Genomic DNA, 15,588 nt, shown 5'->3' on the forward strand with positions numbered 1-15,588 from the left:
AGTGTTAAAGGCCCCAATCACATGTGAACAGGCCTCTTTATTCTCTTGGGTGAACAGAAAGCTATGTCAATATGGCCTGGGACCCCAAGAAACTGAATCAACAACTAAGAGGCTTGGCTTTTAGACCCCTGGGCCAATCAAATATTGGTGAAAGCTTCTCTGGCTTTTAGAAAAACAACCAGCCTAGCAGTGCCCTATCACATCCCACCCTTTGGTGGAAAGATCCTGTAGGTCTTCTAAAGAACCTTTCAACATGTAAATTACATTAGGATCCTAATGGAAAACCCTAATCTCAGGAATGTCAGAAACCTGGCATAGATAACATAATAGTTAAGATAAGAGAAAAATTTAAAAATACAGCAAAAACAAAACAAACAAAAAATTTAATGGCTTCCAGAAAGAGTGACCAAGTGTGGATGAGAATAAAGACCAGAAATCCTAAGCTTCACCTCCTCACTTTGGAACAACTATGTCATAGATCCCAACGGTCTGGTCCATATTGCAGATGATGTCAAATCTTTGCAATTCACAACGGCTCTTTCCTGATTTAAGGTGGTACTAGTTAGCATCAGAAACATGAGGGCTACAGCACAGAGAATGACACCTCTAGCATAGCCACAAATTTTTCATTAAGGGTCCAGGTAATCTGTACTAAGGTCAATAAGAGGTCTTTGCAGTTCATGGTAGACCTTCTAGTATAAGATAATGACAATAAAAACAAAAAAGGAAAAAAAAGACAATGACAATGACTAGGACCAGCACTAGTAATATCACACCACAGCAAAGATGATGATACCTCTGGTATATAGTCACTTGTTCTTCATTATGAATCAGGGTCATCTGTAGTAAGGCAGGCAGAATTTCTCTACTGTTCCTAGTACTGCAGGGGAGCCTTTAATTGTGCACTTCTATTCTCTGTAGGCTACAGACCACTTTGTCAGACACATGACCAACACCCAGGAGTCAGTGTAGATGAAGGTCTCATCCAACTCATCTCTCAGGGGTATCTCAGGTACTGGCTATGTAGCTCACCACTCAGACCATTGGGAGGACTTGTCAGAGCCTTCATTCTCTAGACTCTAAGTTAGAGTATCCCTAACTATCAGATTAATGGCCACTGAAGTCCAATAGTGCATACCCCTTTGCATGGAGCTATCAGTAAAGTGTTCCTCAGGAGCAGATTCTCATAGGTAAGAGCTCATTGGACTATGAAGAGTCAAAGTATCAAGATCTGTACTGGAGGCTCTAGTATGGCTGAGATATACCTATTAAGGACACCAATGCCCAAGTGACCTGAGGGAGAGCAATATTGAATGTACCATTTCCATTTAACAATAGAGGCCAAATGAATCCTACCCATATTGATAGAGGGGCCATCTTTCATTACTCATAATGGGCAATTCTGGACAAAAGGTGATTGTAATGATTCACTACAAGGACACAGTACTTAGCTTGAGTAGGAAGCCTTCTTGCCTCCATGTGGAAACACTGCCTCCCTCAATTTCCATATGGAACCACATCTAGTCTCTAGTATAGGATGTGGTGACTGGTGGGGCCTTGGGATAGCCAACATGTCTGAAGGATTCCTTCTCCTTATGAGTGGACCTTTTTATGCCCTTGGATAACCAAAAAAGTATGTCCTAATAGCTAAAGGCCACCAGAAGGCTGTGTCAGTAGCTAGGAGGCTTGTGTCTCAGCCCCCTGAGCCAGTCGAGTCTTAGGAACACTTTCTTAGCTTTTTGGGAAAAGAACTAACCCAATAGCTCCCAGTATGGCAGAGGCAGGAACAGAGAAACCTTGGCCTATCAGAGTATCTATGTTTTTCACAATATTTTTAAAATGCAAGAATTTTGCTCTTCCCCAAACCCAACCCAGTACCTAGAACTGAACCCTTAATAAATGAACTGAATGAATAGAGATCCCAAAGTGGCTAAGTTCCAGAGACACACCTCTGCCTCCTTCACCTTGAAGATAACAATCCTAGAGTCTAAATGCTCAGATCTGCTACTGGTAGAAGTCTAAGGTAAGACAGCATTTGGTTTCTACCCTGAAGCAGAGCAAAGAGAAAAGAATAATCACTTGCTTTTTTCTCCTGCCAGAACATTATGATTCATTTCTGGTGGAGGCAGGAAGACATCTGTTGTGATTTAAAAAGATGTAACTGTAAAAATTACACAATAACATTTTGATATAGGACAGAATTTACTAAACCTACATCGGAGTTTGCACTCCATACATTAAGACATTTGTAAATCATTTTTTAGGAATTTATGTTATTTGTATTGAAGTTGGAAAAATGCATCCGTTTTTTTTCCCCTTAGGATCTTGGCAACCCTTGATTATTTGTAGAATTGTGAATGTTTAGAGATGACTATTATCCTTTATGGCTTTTTTTTTATACTTTTGTTTCCTTGCATGCAGCATTAGCAGTATCACTGCAGTATAGTAGTTTTGTGGTTTTAGCAGTTTATGTTAAAATAGCAAATGTCCTTAAAATGTGGTTCACATATTCAAAGTAATTTTAATCATAACTAGAGCTCAAGTAGAGCTATTTGGGGAATATGCCCAGCCCTAAGAAAGTCTTTGCTGTTGATTTATTTAAATCAAGTCAATCATCCTAATGAGTTTTAGCCTGTTTTATGTCAGTAAAGAAAATGTTTGCTTCTCTTTAGAATCAGTTGTCTGAGTTTGAGGACAGCCAATGATAAAACTGTTGTTTGAGTATAATAATTTTATTTCTAATGAAACCTATTTTTATGTGATATGGACTTTTTCCTTTAAAAAATTAAAATGTAAACATAATTACCAATAAAGCAGTCAAATAAACAAAATTAGAAAAATATTCTTACAAATCTATAACCTTATTAATGTGGATGTGCCCTCTAATATAATTTGCAATTAGTGCATACCTGCCTACCCTGTATTTCTCTTGCCCTTGTCTTCCCATAAATCCATCACTTGAGGTGCAACCAACTTTCTAGGGGCTTCCTGGTTTTCTCTTGAGAATAAAAATGGAGCACACAAACTATCTATTGTCACTGCCTCACATTTGTCACAACTTTTTTCCATCTTCTGTCTTTGTTAAGAGAGAGAGAGAGAATATTGATATTAATACAATTTAATTCTTCCAAGAGTATGTTCCCCCATTGGTCATTGGACAAGGACCTCACATTTAGAGTACCAACAAATAAGTTAGAGTTTGTAAATAGTCTAAAGACTATGTGAGTTAACAATAGAATTATATCTAATTGCCCCTCTAAATATTGCTGGTCTAGGGGTACAATTTTAGGGATTCGAAAGGAAACCCACTTCTCTGGTCACTCTTAAGGGGCAGGATATATCCAAACTTATACTACCTGCTTCACTCCTCATCAAATGCTAGTTACACAAAAGATCATTACGAATAGCAATAGTAAATAAACTTGTTTATCCAACAAAAACAGCAAATAGAAATTGGAGAAATAATACAGATTAAAATATAGCAGCAAATACATAAGAGTAAATGAGCTCTTCAGATGGGATCAAAGTAAGATTGATCTCAGATCAATTAAGAGAGTAGATTTAATCACCCACTCCCACCCCACCCCCCAGTTCTCTTTTCAAAGTCTCTAGGGGAGCAAGCTGGAAATCAGGGGTATTTTGAGGAGCCAGCTTCCCCTATAGGTCTGCAGCTACCAAAGCCTTTCTCTTTTCCTTCCTTGGAGTCTGCACCAAACCATATGCGTCTCTTTCACCAGAAGGTTGTGTTTGTGGTTTATCCCTCATTCTCAAAGAGGACCATGACATCAATGACATCAGGGAGATGATCAGGGACATGACTTGCAATTAACTTTGATTTGAGTGAGGGAGGGCTGTGCAAAGTCACCAGCCTCACTTTGTCCTCCAGAGCCATCTGGGTCCAGAGGCCAGATATGGAAAAGAAGGACTGGAGACTCTCAGGATGCAGTCGGGGACCTTGGCCCTTTTAAGTTAAGGTCTGTACAGGTTCTCACTTTGAGTGAGGCAAAGGCCATTGAGTGAATAGACTTCTCCAAAAAGTGAGTCAAGGGATGGCCCCTTTAATCAAAAAAAGAAAAAATCAAACTGGGAGGGGAAGACCCTCAGGGTTGCTGGCCAAAAGAGAAACAGTTACTATTTACAAGTGTGAGTACCTTCATAGGTTAATGCTTAAGTATTTGATACATTATCATTATCATATTCCAGATTCTCTAATTTCTGGTACTTGTAGAACAATCTTATGATATTCATTTTTTTTTAACTAAGTGACATCTTCTAGCAGCTTAAAAGATTTTTTTTGTCATTATAATGTTGAAGGTTGACAATAATTACCTGGGTGAGCTGAATTCTTAGTTCTTCCTTGTTGGGGGTCAGTCAATAAGCTTTTATTAATCACTTACGCCACGCTAGGTACTGTGCAACAGACTGAGGATGTCAAGAAAGGCACAAGGCAGTTCCTACTGTCAAGGAGCTCACAGTCTAACGGGGGAGACAATATGCAAACAACAACATAAAAATAAGATGTAAGTATAGCGAGAAAAATGGGAGATTGTCAAGAGAGATCGTCAAAAGAGAGCAGGACTAGGACTAAAGGGAATCAGGAAAGGCTACCTGTAGAAGGTGAGACTTTAACTGGGACTTGAAGGCAGCTAGGTGGTACAGCTAGAGCTCCAGCCCTGGAGTCAGGAGGATGTTAGCTCAAATCCAGCCTCAGACACTTACTAGCTGTGTGACCCTGGGCAAGTCACTTAACCCTGTTTGCCTCAATTCCCTCATCTGTAAAATGAGCCAGAGAAGGAAATGGCAAACAACTTTGGTATTTTTGCCAAGAAAACCCCACTGGACACAGCTGAAACTACTCAACAACAACAACAACAATACGACAAAAAATGGAAAAAAGGAGTCAGAGATGAGGGGAGAGAGAGTTCAAGGCTTGGGAGACAGACAGCAAGTGAAAATGCCCTGAGTCAGGAGATGGAGCGTCTAGTGTGAGGAACAGCAAGAAGGCCAGTGTCTCTGGCTTGAAGACTACCTGGAGGGATTAGGGTGTAAAGTGTAAGAAGACTGTCAGGCTAGGAGGGAGGCAGGCTATGGAAAGTCTTACAAAGCAAAGAAAGGATTTTCTTTTGGATCCTGGAGGCAATAGGGAGCCACTGGAGTTAATTGAATAGGGGTTGACACAGTTAGACTTGTGCTTTAGGAAGATCAGTTTGGCATCTGGGTAGAGGATGGACTGGGGTGGGGGGAGACTGGAGGCAGGGAGACCAACCAGCAGACTATTGCTGTAGTCAAGGCATGAGGTGACCAATTTGGACCCTATTTTCCTGTAGGGTAAGACAGATTTCCATACCCAACTGAATGTGTATGTTATTCCCTCCTTAAGCCAAATCCTATGAGAATAAGATTCACTCATTCCCTCTCACCTTCCCCCGTTTCCCCTCCACTGTAAGAGCCTTTTCTTTTCTGGGTTTTTTTTGTGAGATAATTTACCCCATTCTACCTCTCCCTTTCTTCTTCTCTGAGTATAATCCTCCCTCATTCCTTAATTTTATTCTCCAGATATGACCCCTTAATCTTCAACTCACCCTGTGCCCTCTATCTATCTATCTATCTACATATAAATACATATAATTTTTTTCCTCCAACTACCCTGATACTGACAAAGGTCTCATGAGTTATAAATATCATCCTCCATGCAGGAATGTAAACAGTTCAATCTTAATAAGTCTCTTATGATTTCTCTTTCCTGTTTACCTCTTCATGTTCCACTTGAGTCTTGTATTGGAAAGTCAAATTTTCTATTCAGTTCTGGTCTTTTCATCAATAATGCTTGAAAGTCCTCTATTTCACTGAATGACCATTTTTTCCCCTGAAGGATTATACTCAGTTTTGCTGGGTAGGTGATTCTTGGTTGTAATCCTATCTCCTTTGCCCTCCGGAATATTATATTCCATGCCCTGCGGTCCTTTAATGTAGAAGCTGCTAAATCTTGTGTTATCCTGATTGTGTTTCCACAGTACTTGAACTGTTTCCTTCTGGCAGCTTATAATATTTTCTCCTTGACCTGGGAACTCTGGAATTTGGCTACAATATTCCTAGGAGTTCTCCTTTGGGGATCTCTTTCAGGAGGAGATCAGTGGATTCTTTCAATTTCTATTTTGCCCTCTGGTTCTACTATATCAGGGCAGTTTTCCTTGATAATTTCTTGAAAGATGATGTCTAGGCTCTTTTTTTGATCATGGCTTTCAGATAGTCCAATAATTTTTAAATTCCTCTCCTGGATCTATTTTCCAGGTCAGTTGTTTTTCCAATGAGATATTTCACATTGTTTTCTAATTTTTCATTCTTTTGCATTTGTTTTACAGTGTCTTGATTTCTCATAAAGTCACTGTCTTCCAATTGCTCTATTCAAATTTTTGAGGAAGTATTTTCTTCAGTAAGCTTTTGGACTTCCTTTTCCATTTGGCCAATTTTGCTTTTTAGGGCATTTTTCTCCTCATTGGCTTTTTGGACCTCTTTTGTCATTTGGGTTAGGCTATTTTTTAAGGTGTTATTTTCTTCAGTATTTTTTGGGGTCTCCTTTAGAGCAAGCTGTTGACTTGTTTTTCATGATTTTCTTGCATCACTCTCATTTCTCTTTCCAGTTTTTCCTCTGCTTCCCTTACTTGCTTCTCAAAATCCCTTTTGAGCTCTTCCAAGACCTGGGACTGATTCATATTTTTCTTGGAGGCTTTGGATGCAGGAGCTTTGACTTTGTTGTCTTCTTTTGGTTGTATATTTTGATCTTCTTTTTCACCAAAGTAAGATAATATAGTCTGACTCTTTTTGTGCTGCTTGCTCATGATCCCGGCCAATTACTTGAGTTTTAAACTCTTTGTTAAGGTAAGAGTCTGCTTCCAATGTGGAGAATGTACTGTCCCAAGCTTCGCGGGGTTTGTACAGCTGTTTTCAGAGATACTTCTAGGGACCAGTAAATTTTCAGTTTTTCCAAGGTGGTATGATAAGGGGCGAGGTGTTTACTCCTTTCCTGGCCTGCGACTACAAGTACTCCTTTCTGTCCTGTAACTGTGAGGAGGGGCTCCTCTCCACAATCACTACAAGCTCCACGAAGCCAGTGCTCCTGCTCACCCCAGCACTGCTGCCCAGAACTGTGGCCCAGATCCAAACATGGGCAAAGCAAGAGATTCCTGCCTCAGCACTGGCAAAGAGATCCCTGCAATCCCTCTCTGATTAGCCACTGAAATTCCCCCTCAGTCTGTGGGCCGGAAGGTCAGGAAGGAACTGCCCCCCCAGCACCACGCTCTTGGGGAATGGAGCTGAAACCCCACCTTCATTTCTCAGCACCAACAGAAACAGACTTTTCCCACTGACCTTCTAAGTTGTCTTTGGCATTCGTGAATTGAGGAGTCTGGAAACCTCCACAGCTGCCCAAGATTCAGTCCTCTGAGGCCTGCTGCAGGTTCACAGTGGTCTGCGCTCCCAGCCTGGCGTGATACACCTTTCTGATCAATCATCCAGGTTGTCTTGGGCTGGAAATTTGTTTCACTCTGTCTTTTTGTGGGTTCTGCTGCTTCATAATTTGTTTAGAGCCATTTTTTATGAGTATTTGCAGGGTTTGGAGGAGAGCTCAAGCAAGTCACTGCTTTCACTCCACCATCTTGGCTCCACCTCCTGGAGTCTTCTTTAAAATGATAAGTAGTATCTACCTAAAACTTTCAGCAAGTGTTATATGTAATGGGGATAAGCTAGAAGCATTTCCAGTAAGATCAGAGGTGAAACAAGGATGTCCATTGTCACCATTGTTGTTCAATATGGTACTAGAAACATTAGCTTTAGCAATAATAGAAGAAAAAGAAATGTAAGGTATTAGAATAGGCAAAGAAGAAACAAAGTTATCACTCTTTGCAGATGATAGGTGATATACTTAGAGAATCCTGGAGAATCAAAGGAAAAACTACTTGAAATAATAAACAACTTTAGCAAAGTTGCAGGCTATAAGATAAACCCACATAAATCATTGGCATTTCTATATATTACCAACAAAGCCCAACAGCAAGAGACAGAAAGAGAAATTCCATTTAAAGTTACTGTATACATTATAAAATATTTAGGAGTCTCCCTGCCAAAACAAACCCAGGAACTATATGAACACAATTACAAAATATTTTTCACACAGATAAAGTGAGATCTAAATAATTAGAAAAAACATCAATTGCTCATGGGTAGGCCAAGCTAATATAATAAAAATGACAATTCTACCTAAGTTAACTTACTTATTCAGTGCCATACCAATCAAACTACCAAATTATTTTATAGAGCTGGAAAAAATAATAGCAAGATTAATTTGGAAGAATAAAAGGTTACAATATCAAGGTAACTAATGAAAAGAAATGCTAGGGAAGGTGGTCTAGCAGTTCTAGATCTTATATTATATTATAAAGCATCAATCATCAAAACTACTTGGTACAGGCTAAGAAATAGAATGGTGGATCAGTGGAATAGGTTAGGTACACGAGACAGTAGTCAATGACTATAGTAATCTACTGTTTGACTCAAAGATCCCAGCTTCTTTGATAAGAACTCACTATTTGACAAAAAAAATTGCTGGGAAAACTGGAAAAGAGTATGGCAGAAACTAGGCATAGACCAAAATCTCACACCATATACTAAAATAAAGTCAAAATGGGTACACAATTTAGATATAAAGGCTGATACTATAAGCAAACTGGGAGAGGAAGGAATAGTTTACCTGTCAGATTTATGGAAAGAAGAAGAATTTGTGACCAAACAAGATATAGAGAACATTATGAAGTGCAAAATGGATGATTTTGATTACATTAAATTGAAAAGTTTTTGTACAAACAAAGCCAATGCAACTAAGATTGGGAGGGAAGTAGAAAACTGGGAAAGAATTTTTACAACCAGTGTCTCTAATAAGGGTTTCATTTCTAAAATATATAGAGAACCACGTCAAATTTATAAGAATACAAGTCATTCCCCAATTGATAAGTGGTCAAAGAATATGAACAGGCAGTTTTCAAATAAAGAAATTAAAGCTGTCTATAGTCATATGAAAAAGTGCTCTAAGTCATTATTGACTAGAGAAATGCAAATCAAAGCAACTCTGAGGCACCACATCACACTTATCAGGTTGGTTAACATAACAAAAGAGGAAAATGATAAATGTTGGAGAAGATGTGGGAAAATTGGAACACTAATGCATTGTTGGTGGAGTTGTGAACTGATCCAACCATGAGCAATTTGGAACTATGCCCAAAGGGCGATAAAAATGTGCTTACCCTTTGACCTAGCAATAGCACTTCTAGGGCTGTATCCCAAAGAGATCATAAAAATGGGAAAAGGACCCACATATACAAAAATATTTACAACAGCTCTTTGTGTGGTAACAAAGAATTAAAAATTGAGGGGATGCCCATCAACGGGGAAATGGCTGAACGAGTTGTGGTGTATGAATGTAATGGAATACTATTGTGCTATAAGAAATGATGAGCAGGCAGACTTCAGAAAAACCTGTAAAGACTTGTATGGATTGATGCTGAGTGAAATGAGCAGAACCAGGAGAACATTGTATATAGTAACAGCCACATTGTGCAATGACTAATTTTGATAGACTTAGCTCTTCTCAGCAATGCAAGGATCTAAAATATCTCCAAAAGTCTGATGATGGAAAATGCTGTCCTTCCAGACAAAGAACTATGGAGTTTGAATGTAGATCAAGGCATACTATTTTCTCCCTTTTTTTCTTCTGTTTTGTTTTGTTTCTTCTTTCTTGTGGTTCCTCCTATTGGTTCTAATTCTTTACAACATGACTAATGTGAAAATATGTTTAATAGGAATGTATATGGAGAGCCTATATCAGATTGCACGCTGTCTTAGGGAGGGAGATGGAAAGCGTAGGGGAGAAAATTTAAAACTCAAAAGCTTATGGAAGTGATTGTTGAAAACTAAAAATAAATTAATTTTTAAAAAATAAAGTAAAAACATTCTCTAACCAACAAGATTAACAAGTTATAGACTTTCTATGGAGTCTAATTACATGTCTGCAGAAGTTGAATGAATTGGAAAATAGCTTAGGAAATTTTATCAGAAGTTACCTAAAATAATCATTGGGCCGCCTATGAGTTGCACTTCTATCCAAGTTAAATTAAGAACAATTAGCTTACATTTAGAAACTGATTACTGGTCAACACACTGACAATACCTATCCTAGAGTTGGTGCTTTGGAGTTCAATTTTAAACATCTTTGATTTCAGAACTTGTATTTAGTCCCTTTCTTTGTATATTGTACAGCACAGGACACAGCTTTACAAAATAAAATACAAGATTATTTTTAACAATATAAATCCTATGTTGATATGAATGCTAATTATATAAACAATTGGATTGTAACAAGGGTGCTGAAGAACTTCTTGGTTTGATGAGATCCCCCAATTAAGATAATAATAATGATTATTAACATTCACATAACATCTACTATGGGCCAGGCACTTTGCTAAGTGATTTACAAATATTATCTCATTTAATCCTCACAACAGCTTTGGGTATTATCTCCATTTCACAATTGAGGAAACTGAGGCAAACGGCGGCTAAGTGACAACCTTGAAAGATAGGTGGTATTACTATCCCCATTTCATAGTTGAGGAAATTGAGGAAAGCAAAGATTATATGATTTACCTGAAGTCACATAGTTAGTAAGTATCTGAGGCCAGGTTTGAACTTAGGTCTTCTTGACTTTAGGCCCACTACTCTTTCCACTACACCACTAGCTGCTTCAGAATCTGGACAAGATTAGAAGCCCAGGAACTTCATCAGAAAGGGTAGCCTTCCATAGAGCTAGACATCATCCTTAGCATCTTGCTAGAAGGTGCCCCTTCCCACAAAAGTTGAAATCATCTCTCCCTTCTACATAAGGGGTTGGGATTCAAGATCGTTGTCCATGAACGATCTTTTCAAGTCACCTGGAAAATCACAATTCAGCTTCTCCAGTGTCCTCCCATGGTAACTTTGGGTCTCTTGAGCTGGGAAAGTCTACTTTCAAATCTCTGGTCTCTAACCTGTATTCCAAAAGTTTTAGATGAGCACATGGAACTCCCATGAGCTCTCTGCCCCAAGATTGTATTACCAGTCTCTGCAGGGAGGAAAATTTTCCAATGCATGAATGAAAAGTATTTATTAAGTGCTTACTATATACCAAGAACTGTGCTGCATACTGTATTAAAAGGACACAGTCCTTCTTCAACAAGCTTACTGTCTGATGGGGAGAGACAACACAGAAAAGGGGGTTGGTGGCCAGGAAAGCTGGTCTGGGAAGTTAGAGGGATGGTGATTGAAGCTCTAGAGTTGATTGGTATGCCCCTTCCAGAAGTAATGGTAGTATTGATTTGATTATAATTTCTAGAGCAAGAAGGGGAGAGGTAGGACAGGTAGGAATAAACCAGGTGGATTATAAGAATATGGCTAGGGTAGATACCTGGTAGCGTGGCCTGGTGGTCTGGGGCCAGCTAGATGCAGTGCAAATTTATACTCACTGACTTAAAAATCAGGACAGCAAAGCCCCAAAACGAGAATTCCAAACTTGACTCAATTCAGTCTCCCAGGGCATGGTGTCTGGGTACACAGACTTCCCTCCTAGAATGCACAGTCTTGTTCAACTATCTGCTTATCTGCATTTTGAAGAGGGAAAATCAGTCAGGAAAAAAATGCACAAGACTACAAACGTTTATTAAATTCTTCCTGTGTAAACATTGGGAATGAAAAGGTAATAGTCCCTGTCCTCAAGGAGCTCACTTTCTAATGCAGGAGAAAAAAGTTAGGGTGTGTGTGTGTGTGTGTGTATTGGGGTGGGGATGGGGTATCAATTAATCATTAAAAAAATAAACAACTAAAGCAATGGAAATGTTTGGAACATTCAAGCACATATCAAAAAAATGCAAAAGTGAACGTAACGAAATTATAAAGATCAAGCATGACTTGAAGGAAGAGATGTGAGAGAACACACCCGATCCACCACTTCATGGAGGTGGGTGGTCCACAGTTGCTGCTTATTGCACTTGCTTGTTTTCAGACTTTTTCTATGTGTTGATGAATAATGCTGATTTTCCCCCTTTTTCTTTTGTTTTTCCCAGTCTTGAAAAAACGCTATTTGTCATATAGGATGACTCTCAGGGAAAGGAAGGGATACTGGGAAAAACTATGAGGATGTGAAAATAAAATTAATAAAAACTTTTAAAAAAATAAACAGAAGAGAGCAGAAGGGAATACAGACCAAAAACAAAAACCTAGGCTATACTTAATGAAGAAATAACTGTATGTAACATTAGTTCACAGTTTCATTTTTGTTCATATATCATGTTTGCTGATTTTTGTTAAGTTCACAGTAAAAATAGAAAATTTTTTTTTTAAATCTGGAGCCTAGTCATTAGTAATGACTCGGGAATGTCAGTTGTCCTCTTTACAAGGTATTAATGGGCGTATCTCATACTTTTTAGAGAAACAGACTAATTGGCCAGGAAGCACCCCTATGAGCCCCTATCACACATTTTTTCAATGGAATTACAATAGATGATGCCTATTCTCTATAACAAGTGTCATTTTTAAAAATTTCAGATGCTAGAAAATATCCAAATCATATTTGAAACAAATAGCAAAATCACAGTATGACATCTTGCTTGAAGTCTCAGCAATGACAGTTTTTAGTGAGAAAGGAGAAAAAACAATTGAGTTTTTTTTTATTAAATTCATTGAGCTTGCACATTTTAAAGTTCTTGCCATTATTTCATCTGAAACTGCAGGGAAAATTCGAACAAGCAGAATACACAGTTGTATTTGAAATAAAAATTTATAGAAATATTAATGGTCTCAAAAACCAAAAGAGATTAGAGACATTAGTTTTATGATTGTTCTAAGGCCAACTTAAATGGTGAGAACCATATTTACCACGAAGTAGGGCATAGCCTCAGTGTTAGCATAGAGAGGAAAATTTAATCATATCCTTAATCATGTCTTTAAATCTTAACATTTTGATTATGAAATTAACAATCATCAGCAAACACAAACATTTCAGTAAAGAACAACAAGAATCTTGTCTGAAGTACAAGAATGTGTATTTCAGTTACAGCAAATGTATTCATTCATTTTGCTTGGTTATATATTTTTATTTCAAGGAAGAAAATTCTATGGGAGGAGGGCATGGAGCGAGTTAGTGGATAGTGATAGAAATGCAACAAGAGAAAAAAAAGCATCTGAATATTCAATTCTTGCAAGATTTGGATTTTCATATTAAAAAGTCTTCTAATGGAAGACTTCCCATTAGCCCCAAACTTTATTTCAGCATTATCCTGGATTCTTCACCCTCACCCTACATATCCAAATATCACCAGTTGCCAGTTGCCAAATATTGCCATTTTTACTTTCACAACATTTCTCTCATCTGTTACTTCTCTTCTCCTCTCTTCCTTCACTTGTCTGACTATCACCATTCTCATCTCTTCCTTCACTCACTCAGCTACCATCTTAGTTCAGGCCCTCATCACTTCTTGCCTGGATTATTGCAACAGTCTCCTAATTAATTTCTTTGCCTTGTCTTTCTTCAGTTTAGTCTCCTTCATATTGCCAAAGTAATTTTCCTTAAGCACAAATTGAATCAATTAACTCAAGTGGTTCCCTCATGCCTCTAGGATCAAACATAAACTCCTCTGTTTAACTTTTGAAGCCTTACGTAACCTGGTTTCCTTACATAAGCTTTCCAGCTCATTGGACAGCATTTTCCCTCCTATACAAGGGATCCAGTTAAACTAGGCTTCTGTGTGTTCATCAACAGTTGTCATGCCTTTGCATTGGCCATGCCACCTACCTCTAATGCACACTGCCTAATGCCTCACAGAAACCCTCTCTTCCTTTAAGATATAGCTCAGGCAGGAAGTCATTCCTGATTCCCCCAAATGCTAGTTCTTTCCCTTCCAAGTTACCTTGCATTTAACTACTTTGTGTGTGTTCTTGTATGTATTAACTTTATGTTTATGCTATATATATTTGTATGTGTCCTTATAATCTCCCCCATTAGAATGTAAGTTCCTCGTGAGTAGGGATTGCTTTATTCTTTGCACTTGTGTTCCCAGCACCTGGCACACAGTGTCTGGTATGTTACAGGTGATTAATAAACACCTGCCAATTGAGTCCACAGGCTCAGCCCCTGATTTCTGTTGATTTTGGCCTTGATATTTGCTCTCACAGGACAATGTCCAGCTTTTCAACTTCCTCAGATTTCTATAGAGCTACATGTATTTGAAGCTTAAAATGCTTTATTTTAAAGGGCATACCTTTGATAATTATTACTCTTGTTCAGTCATTTTAAAAGAAAAGACCTATTAAATGGGAAAGTATTTACTAGCTCACATTCATAAAGACCTTTAGGACTTAGGAAGCCTGTTCTCCACAATAGCTCTGTGAGGTAGCACAAATATTATCTATCCTCATATTTCAGATGAGGAAATCAAGATACATGAAAGTGAAATGATTTGCCCATGGTGGTGCAGCTTTTAAGTGTCAGAGTTAGGATGAAGAAGCAGATTTCTAGAGTCCAGATCCAACATGCTTTCCCCCATTCTAGTCAGTCAGTCATTCTGTCAGTAAACATTTATTAAGCACCGACTGTGTGCCAAGTACATAGTGCTAAGCACTGGGGATATAAAGAAAGGCAATAATAAGACAAAACAAAAAAACCACAAAGCCACCCCTGCCTTTGAGGAGCTCAGAGACTAAGGGGAGACAATCATGTACAAAAGAGTTAGGCAGAATAAACTGGAGATAATCAACAAAGGGAAGGCACTAGTGTTAAGGGGGATCAGGAAAGACTTCTTGTATAAAGTGGGTTTTTAGCTGTGGCTTAAGAGAAGCCACAGAAGCCAAGAGGAAGAGACAAGGAATGAGAGAATTCTAGGTTTGAAGGACAGCCAGTGAAAAATGTTTCGTTCAAGGACTCAAGTCATCTAATCGCCAAATTGAAAAGTGTAGAGTAATTGTATTAGAAAATCAAGTCTAGTCTGGCAAAATTCAAACTATTGAACAAATCAAAATTTAGAATTACGTCCACCATCACCCCTGCCCCCCCCTCCATTCTTCATAAAGAGTAGTCAATTGGAAGCTACTCAATGAATATATGAATATCCATTCAAAAAGATAAAGTTCTTTCTACAAAGAGCACTTCTTTCTTTCTCTTTTCCCATGCTCCAGGGGCAAGTTGAAAAGTTCCCAAAGAGGGGCAGCTAAGTGGTGCATTCAATAGAGCACCAGCCCTGGAGTCAAGAGAACCTGAGTTCAAATCCAGCCTCAGATACTTACTAGCTGTGTGACCCTGGGCAAGTCACTTAAACTTGATTGCGCCCCCCCCAAAAAAAAAGTTCCCAAAGTTTAGTTAATTCTCTATGTGTGCAGTAGATAAGAACAAATGGGCAAGATCAATACAAATAAGAAAATTTACCATCAGCAATCAAAAGGTTTCTAGCTGCAGCTCAGTTGCAGAAGACAAACCCTCCAGCAGTCATAGCTTTATAGTTCTATATATAGCTGTAA

The 15,588-nt window shown here is 38.5% G+C and overlaps 1 protein-coding gene across 1 annotated transcript in view; it reads left to right on the forward strand.

Moving 5' to 3' along the window:
* The window catches only part of SIDT1 (SID1 transmembrane family member 1), a 166,268-nt gene that overhangs the window by 35,126 nt on the left and 115,554 nt on the right, over positions 1-15,588 (forward strand). The gene's annotated exons all lie outside the window — the stretch shown is intronic.

This window comes from Phascolarctos cinereus, unplaced genomic scaffold, assembly GCF_003287225.1.
Source record: "Phascolarctos cinereus isolate Bilbo 61053 unplaced genomic scaffold, phaCin_HiC Scaffold_726;HRSCAF=1367, whole genome shotgun sequence".
Classification (NCBI taxonomy): Eukaryota; Metazoa; Chordata; class Mammalia; order Diprotodontia; family Phascolarctidae; genus Phascolarctos; species Phascolarctos cinereus.